The sequence below is a fragment of the Carassius auratus genome, unplaced genomic scaffold, assembly GCF_003368295.1.
Source record: "Carassius auratus strain Wakin unplaced genomic scaffold, ASM336829v1 scaf_tig00007487, whole genome shotgun sequence".
NCBI classification, from domain to species: Eukaryota; Metazoa; Chordata; class Actinopteri; order Cypriniformes; family Cyprinidae; genus Carassius; species Carassius auratus.
The window spans coordinates 789885-799729 of NW_020523854.1; positions in this window are offsets into that span (position 1 = coordinate 789885).

Here is a 9845-nt window from a genome sequence, read left to right on the forward strand (position 1 = left end):
TATCAACATAAATAATAAAATACATTACATTATAATAGTAAATATTATTATTATTATATTTTTAAAACATAAAAAATTGTACCAGAGCTTCCGGGTATACAGTATTTGAAAGGAAGCAGATCTTAGAAAGAGCTTCCTGTTATATATATATATATATATATATATATATATATATATATATATATATATATATATATATAAGAAAAAGTTAATAATTAGCACATAAAGCAAAACATTCACAGTGTTAATTTTTGACAAAAGGACAATAGAATAAATAAACATCGCAACGTTAATCATTTTTGGTTTAGTGGTATTATCAGCATCATTTTATTTTATATATTGATGTGCCAAAACATACTTTTGTAAAATGTATTTATTTATTTTTGTATGCTTTATTTGCATGCTTTTCTTTCTAAAAAAAAATACGTGGAGCAATCAACATTTTTTAATATTATGCTTCTCTTCATTTTCTTTTTAATTAACTGAAATTATGAATAGAAAATGAACTGACAGAGAATTTCAAGTACCTTTCATGAATTTAGTTAATATAGTTAAGACAATATAGAAATAATATGAATGATTTTTGGAGATAATGAGAAGGCTATGCTGTAATTGAATTTGGTTGTTTGGTTAACTAATTTCAGAATTGATTTGTCACATTTATTTTGTGTGCTCATACTATAGTAAGACATTTTGCAACATGGCTGGAACTATCGCTTTGTCATTTATGAGGTGGGATTTGATTTGTGTTAATCAAATATCAAAATCAGCACGCTATGTCTCATCTTATCTTACACCAGCAGTGAGTGTGTGCCACTGGGGGATGGAGCGATCTTTGAGGTGTTGGATTTTATTGTTATGCAGAATTGATTCAGTCCTCTGAACACCTTTGCTCTCCATTGATCTTCAAATCAATGCAGCACTGCAATCGTATAACCATCCCTGAGTCTCAATATCCCTTAATGAGGCTTTTTTTTATTCATGCTGCAGTCGACTAAAAAAATCTGTTCATACCGTCTTGGTGAGAACAGGGAATTCTGAGAATGTCTTCCAGCTGTGAATTATGTTAGGTGAAGCAGTTCACTGTTTGAGGTGAGAAAAGCCTTTCTCGCTAGCTCTTGCAAGACAATTCTGATAGAGGATCCCGAGGATAAAATGACAGACTGTCTGCCTTACAAAGAAAATAGATTTCAGCATGTGACGTGCAGTCCTCCAGGAGGATAACAGAGATCTAGAACCGATGATTCTGTTGATTTATCTTTGGCTGTTATCATATTTTATTGGAATTTAATATCCTTTTTTTCTTCGCTGGAGCAGTTCAGTCAGTGTACGTTTGATTTTAAAATGTAGTGCCAGTGGCTATGCTAATGTTAGCTCTATTTGAGGGGTGTAACATTAAAGCGATATGAACTGTTAGCTGCCCTTATTTTACCAGCAAGAAACTGGATACGCTTTTGACACACCTTCAAAGCCTCAGGTTATTTCACTCTGTTTTTGCTGACACTTCTAAGCCACTCCTCCTGACATTTCCAGTCTGTTTCAGTCCTTGAAATGGATACCTTACTATTATTTGACACTTTTCTGTCGTCTTATCTGTTTAATCAGTCATTTTGGGCTAAAATGTGCACTCACAACAACAGTTCGTCTACATTTAACATTTTGTTTATCACAATCATTTTTGTGTCAACTATAATGGCGGTAAAAAGGGTTGAATCTCTTGTATTATTCAGAAGAGAATTCTCTTCTGAATAATGCATTAATCTAATCTATAATGACCTATACATCCACCTCAGCTATAATATGGCTATATTGTTTGTTATGAGCCAAACAAAACTATTTTGTTGTTATGCTCAGTATGTGGTGTGCAGTATTTGTTTATTATGTGCCCTTTCACTGCTGAAGGGGAAAAGCGAATTGACTGTCTTTCATCAGCAAAAGATACGTCCCTCTGCAGCAGCAGCCAGTACTTTGATTAGAATATCTCATCTATTTACTTAATACTTCCACTTATATTTTCCCTGGTTGGTTGGTTTGTTATTTACTTATTAGTTTTACTTTTTTTCTGTTATTTATTTTGGAAATCAATTTAACTTATGTTGTAAAATGAAAAACAAGCTATTCTAGCAACGCTGTTGCTGCTGGGCTAAATTTACTAGATTAAAATAACTATAGACATTCTTTGAAGACATTGATAATGCTGACAAAACAGATGTTATCTGTTTTTTTTTTGGTGTGTTGTATACCTGATATTATCAAAGTAATTGTAATTTTTATAGCAGTATTATAATAACATGTTGCAGTTTTCTTTTTAGAAGCCTGCTGAAAAGTGTGGTCAAAAATCAAAAGGTGAATTCAAAAGTACAGGCATTCAAAAGTTTGGGATAAGCTACATTTATTATTATCAAAGATACACTAAGACAGTAATATTTTTAAATATTATTAACACTTAAAAGAGCTGGTTTATATTTTAAAATATTTTAAAATGTTATTTATTTCTGTGATGGCAAAGCTGAATTTTCAACAGCAATGTCTTTAGTCTTCAGTGTCACATGATCCTTCATATTTTATTCTATTCTAGCATATTCTATTATGCTGATATATTAATATTATCCATGTTAAAAACAGTTACTGCTTAATTTTTTTGTGGAAACAAAGATAAAAAAAATTCAGGACTTTGTGATGAACAAAAACATTAAAAAGAATGTTTATTTAAAATTAAAATATTTTGCTTCATTATTAATTTTATAAAATATAAAATCAGTTTAATGAATCCTTGCTGAATAAAAGTATTAATTTCTTTCAAAAACATCTTACTGACCCCTAACTTTTGAAGGATACTATATTTATTGATTTATTTATCCAAAGTTGATTAAATGCATTTATTATTTCAATACCTTTTCTAATTATCTATATTTGTTCTCTTTCCTTTAAATATGTAAAATAATAAGTTAAAGTAAGTTTTTAAATGAATAGTTTCTCCAGTAGTTTTTTTTTTAAATTATAAACAATGAGAATGACTCATTAAATATATCTGCGGTCTCCCTCAGTCAAGAAAACCCCCACCTGAGTCCCCCCCCACACACACACACAAACATATGAGCCTGTGCAGGGTGCTAAGGGGCCACTGAGACTAATGGCCAGCTGCTATTTTGTGGTGACTTTCTTTTCTCACTAGTCACCTCGCTGTTCTTGAACGTGTGGCGTGCAGAATCAAAACTGTCTTTTCAATAAGAGTCCACCGCTAGCTGATGCGAGCCCAAAGACAGCATGATGTGAAGTCCTGAAAACAAGACAAAGTGTGTGTGGTAAATTTGTTTAAGAGTGGCGGCGCCAATGCAAATGCAAGTGGCAGGCAATACCAAGGATCCTCGCCAGGATGGTTTGAATGGAAAATCGGTCATTGTGGGAAGGGTTTGCTGGGTCTGACCCTGGCCGCTACTAGACAAGCAAGTGTGAAATCCATATGAAAGGTAAGCAGCTGATAACATTACCCAACAAAGGCAATATCATCTTTCGTGCTCTCCACGTTTTCCTTTCCAGCACTCTCATCTGCCTACACCGATTTTGTTCATCTCGCCTTGCTATGAATATTTGTGCATTTTTCCCATTGCCGGTCTGTTGTTGTTGTTGTCTGACGATGAATGAAACGCTCCCAAACATCAAATAGCATTGGCGTGAAGCGCTGAAAACTGTGCATAGCTGTTTGAAAAGAACCGCTACTCTGTGGTCTTTGTGCTTCCCTTTTCATCCTGCTCAGAATGGGCAGCATATCGGACAGCACTCCGCTTTGTTTTCCTTTCAAAGCTTATTGCATTTCTGTAATCGCCACCCCAAGGTTTGTCACACTTTGCGATAATATCCAGTTGCGTTTCTAATGTTTACTTTGCAATTAGGAGCAAATCACTCATGCCTGTGGGGTCTGTTGCCATAGTTACAATAGGGTTCCGAGGTCTATCATCTGGTCCATGCGTCCACCAATCAGCTTGCAGAGCTGAAGCTGCAACATAAAGTAAAGATGCACATCTTTCAGCAACACAGTAGTAAAAAACAGAAAGAGATTCATGAGTATAAGAAAGTACTCCGTGGTGGCAAGTAGGCGACTGCGCCCAGTCATGGCGGACCGCAGAAATCACAGCGGAGGAGACACCCAGCAGGAGAGGCAGGTGAGAGCATCAACCATTTTGAGACTTAACTCACATTATTGTTCTTGGAGTAGACTCCGTGAAATGTGTCAGAGATGGTAGTCAACGAGATTAGCATTACCAGCACAAATAAACGCTCCTCGTCCTGGAATAATAGTCTGGACGGTAAACGTTGGCCAAATGAAAGCGAGAAGAAACGACGCGGCCGTAGTTTTCAATATGATTGTTGAAGCCTCTTCAAATACATTTTTTTCCCAAAGCGCGATTAAAGATCTCCAGCTGGGCTGTTGTTCGCTTTTCGTACATATTTTGCAGATGGGAGGAATCGTCGCGCAAACTTCATTCGATCAGTCCGAGTATGCATATGTCCATGTCTTTGTTTTTTGTTTTCGTCTGTGTGTGTCTGTGTGTGTATGAAATTGGCCTAGATTAATCATAGCACTCTAAATCTCATTACTTGGAACATCTGAGAGAACGCTGTCTCTAAAGGGCTCTTTGGAGGGGGCTTTCAAATCGGGCCTTCATCAGATCAAAGGCCTCAGTTCTGGGATGAATATTTGTCCTCGGCGGATATGTTTAAAGATAATCAAGCTTGGTCAGATAATCCACATTGGGTGAAGCGCAGCAGCAAGGGCTCCATGTTCTCGCTGATTCCCGACCGAGCTGTCCGTGAACCTGTCGATACCACGATCTGTTGTCAAAAGAAGAGCCCTCATAACAAACCAAGAGGGGGCTGGGTGGAAAGCTAGAAGATAAAGAAAGATGGAGGGGAGAACCATCGCCAACTAAACCCAGTTGTGCTTAAAGATGGCGGCCGGCGATGCCGCAGACTGCGTAGTGCGAGACCCGATCCGTTGAGGAAAGTCTACGCTGAAGAATGGCTAAAAAAAAATTATTGCGCACACTGAGGTAATCGTGAAGATGGCATGTGCATCGATGTTGTGCCGTTGATAATAGCGACGGTTTCTTCTTCCTCCACATAGCGGTTATTGTCATTGTCTTTATTATTTACGTCTCGTAGGCTTGCGTCTCTCATGGCCCTCTCGCTTTCAAAGACTACACTTCAATTGTTGCGACCGCTTGCTGTGCATATCTAGCTCGTAGCATTTGCGATAGTAACAAGCTTTTAAGCTTCTCTGACTGTGCATTTGTTAGCGATCTGAATCTTTCGCCCATTTGATGCGCGTCATCAGCGGCACATTGTTTGCTGGTGAAACAGGCTAAAGCACCCAAATGTAGTATTTCGTGCATGTTTTCGTATGGAAACAGTAATCAGTAGTTTGGTGTTAGACAAACCGCAAGCAACAACCTGTTTAATCCTCTGTGGCTAATCCACCCTTGGCCTTGTTAGTCACGATTTATTCAGCTATGACAAAAGATATCAGCAGGACTCCAGAGTGCATTCTGACAGTCTTTAGATACCACCTTTCTCCCAAGACTTGGGAGCGCTAAAAAGAGCAGCTTATCAATACACCAAAGACATTTTCCCTTTTTGATGTCCCAATCATTCAAATATAAATCAGCTTTTCTCGACCGGACCCTCGCCGTCTTTGTTTCGTAGTGCTCCCAGCCCAACCATTTCAGGCATGTGCTTCTTTGTCTATTGTCAGTTGTATCTCTAAAATCTCAGTTTTTCCCCCCATAATTCAAAGCCTTATTATTCCACTTTTTACAGAAGTGCTAAAAGGAGCCTTGAAGTAACTTATTTGAAGGAATAATTATCTTTTGTAGAAATGAGAAGAGCAGCACTCAGCTTTAACATCTAAATGGGCTATTGTCAACTGATCAGGCCCCTCAAAAGATAAGCCTATTTCAAGCACAGCCTACGAGGAGGGGTAAATTTGCACTGGCAGCTGTAACAAAAACCAACACAGAGGAATGCTGGGTTTCTTTCTCCTGTCAAGAGGACTTGTTTCATGACAACAGAATGATCATTCATTTTTCAATCATAATGTTTCTTCTTTGTTTCACCATGTTTTCACTGCAAATTACCCACTTAAAAGTTGTAATTTACACAAATCGAACATCTGTCTGGTTTCTAAAAAGGGAACACTTTGTCGTATCTATTAGTTCTGACTAATGACATTTCACTTGCTTCTGAGTCATTAAAAGTTCCTACTGTGGTTAGACTTACTGGTTTTACCTTTGATTTCATTGGGTAAATTCTTTCATCACGTTAAAACTAAAAACTCAACTAAAAAGGATTTACTTTGAAACAGTTTTCATTAAGAAATTACTAGTAAATTTCACAAATAATAAAGAGAGAGAGAGAGACAAACAACACATACAAGGGAGAAAGACTGAAATAGTATCTTCTTCAAAACCTACTTCAGAAACTTGCAAAAAATGTTTTTTACAGTGCACTAAACAGAAAAGGCACAGTCATTTTTTGTGAACAGTTTGCTAGAATCAGAAATAGTAACTCAAGATAGAGTCTCAAATTGATTCATAGCTGAAGGAACACCTGCTGAACTCCTTTTTTCTTCAAATCCTCATACACCTAACATGGCTGTCATCGCCTTTTTATTGAAGGCTTGAGCCACATATTAGTCCGTCACAGCCACTGAAATGGTTACGCCGAGGCCTGGTGACATGCAGCTGAGAGACTGGAATGTCTATTGTGTAGTTTATAGGCTAATAGTTATTGTGTTACAGTCATCAGTGTCACCGGCCATGAAGATCAGATGCCATAAAATCTATGCAAATGAATACTGTATTCACTTCTTTTCTTTTTTTTTTTTTTAAAGGTAAATACTAATGGGAAATGATACGAATCTATTTAAACAAGTTTACTGACTCTAAAAATGTTTTAGTAGCTTAAAAACAATTGGTTCTGCAGTATGTACGGGGATTCCCATCATACATCAAGCATCTGACTGTAAATTTTACTTTAAATACGGGTTTCTCAATAGATAGAAGAAAGAAGAAGTCATTTGGCAAGCACTTTTTTTTTTCTTATCAAGAGCAAATTAAATCTCCATTTTCTGAGGTGCAATTCATTTTTGGTTCAAATGAAGAGTTCCTTCTGTGATGTTTACAGCGGGGGTCCCTGCGGATGCCCACTCATCTGCTGCTGCGCTTGATACTGCCGAATCTGAGCAGATGGGACGGTCACAAACAATAGGTTCATGGAAGAGCGCCGTGGGCTTGACTTGGCTTATCCTGCTTAGCCCACCAGATGTAAGATGCCGCAATGGGATGGGAGCCACCACATGTTTTAGTCGGAGGTGATTTAAAAATGAACATGAATGACCGCAGGCCAAGAACTTATCTGTTTCCTGCCACATTTACTGTCATGCTTCATTTTCCTATTCGGTATACCTGCTCACATAATGAGGATTTTAACAAGACTGTAAATGTATGTATATTTTATGCTGTTCTGGAAGTGTTGTGCTTTTGCAATCTAATCTTTGTTTATAGACAGTCAAAGGAGAGGTTTTACCTTGTGTCGTTGACCATTTCCAAATGTTGTTGGAAAGCTCTGCGTGGTCATATGTTTTCTGTTAAAACATGCAAAGAAAAAAAAAAGGTTTTAGCAACTTGTGCAACTCTTAGAATGAACACAATGCAGTAATATTTTATCTCACATATCTATATCATATTTAGCCCTCGGTGTACACATATGATTTTATGGTATGGTAAAGCCCATGCTGGGTAGTAATTGATTGCTTGTAATCTGGATTACATAATCAAAAAGATTACGAGTACTCATATCTGGATTATATTATATTTTAAAATGCTCATAATCAGGTTACAGTTACTTTTTATGGATTACATGATTACGTATTCTTTTAAAAGCAGTAAATTATTCATAATTTATTGATTCTCTCTAATTCTTCTTCTTTTTCCTTTCCAAAAATACTGCTGTGGGCCATTACATTTAGCTGTGACAATATTCAGAATACAGAATGCCAATGAAAATTATTTTGTGTTCCATGCTTATGATTATTTTTAATTTTACATTTTTTTGTGGGAAAAGTAACGGTAGGTTTAAACAAGTTAGGGTAAAAAGTAATTAAAAAATAATAATAAAATAGTGCAAATACATTACCTAAACTGAGTAATTTAGATGATGTTATGGTTGCACTTTATTTTACAGTACGTGTACTAACATGTAGTTATAGTTTACTTACAGTGTATTTATCTAAGAAAGTTCTGGTAACACAAGGTAACTACATGGGGTAAGGTTAGGTTTAGGGGTAGGTTCAGGGTTAGTACCTAGTTATTACATAGTTATTGTAATTACTATAATAAGTACATAGTATGTACATGAGGAACAGGACTGTAAAATAAAGTGCTACTGATAACTGCAGTTTTCATCATGCGATCTGTAATCAGTAAAGGACTACAGTTTGTAAGTAATCTACCCAGCACTATAGCTGATTTTTATTTATTGTATATTTCTGGACAACGCTGAACCAATTTACTATACAACCTCTCAGATGTTAAACAACAAAGATGTAAGCATAAACCTGCTTTATGTATTTATTTACTGAATATTACTTCCTGCAGAGAGAAATGAGATTCATGAGATTAGAGGAAGTCACATGTTGATGTAAGGGACATTTGAAGAATGTTTGTGATGTCATTGGCAATGCTAGAAATCATAGGTAATTACTTTTATGGGCCTGCTATCATGCTGTGTGTCACGTACCACAAAGTTTCCGAGTTGCGTTTATGGTGCGGGGCGTCCTTGAAGCTGAGAATTACTCTTGCTGATATAGACAAGAGACAAAGTCAGACCTGAAAACCTTTGGAATCTACAGTGTTCAACTGGAGGCCCATCAAACTACTTTTTGTAATGCCAGTTGGTTTTTGCAAATTAAACAAACTTACTTTCAAAAAATGCAATGTAATGTTTAATAATACTGATAGTGATAGTGAATACTGATTTCAACGATAGTGAAAAAAGGGGGAAAAAGATAGCACTTTTTAGCTTTTGCCCAAATGTTGCCTTAAATATCTCAGTCATGTCTTATCAGTCATAGGTTAATTTTAAATTCATAGTCATATTATAAAATTGGGGCAGCCATGTGGAAAATACCTATTTTGATCATACATAAGACACACAACTTGTGTATATATTTTTATTTTTTATTTTTTTCAGGGTTACACAAGGTTACGTGCCAATTTCTGCCTAACATTGACTGAACCCACATGCTAGCCTTAGTATTGCAATACTTATTTTATTATAATTTTGTTACCAAATCAAGTAAAAAAAAAAAATAGAAAAAAACATATCTAACTATTAAGGAAGAGATACAAATAATTTTATACTAAATTAAGGCATTTAAATTCACTTCACAATTTTATTCACCTTAGTTAACTATGCATTATGATGGTAGATAGTGGAAAATTAATTATATTTGCATCCGGATTATTATTGTTAACTAAAATGTAAACTAAAACTAAATTCATAAATATGTAAAATAAAAGCATTAACTGATTTTGCTTTAAGTGTACACTACTTCTATTTAAGCCAGCTGCCAAAGGCAAAATTTTAATATATGTGTGTGTTTATATATAAATATGTGTCTGCGTGTGTGTTAATAACGTTAATAAACTATAGATATAATCTAAGTAGTAAAATCTAATCTAAAATAATCTAAAATATAAAATTAAAGTGGAATTGAAAATATTAACAAAAACCTAAATAGTTAAAACATAAATTTACTGATAAGGTTACAAAGAGTGCATTGTGAA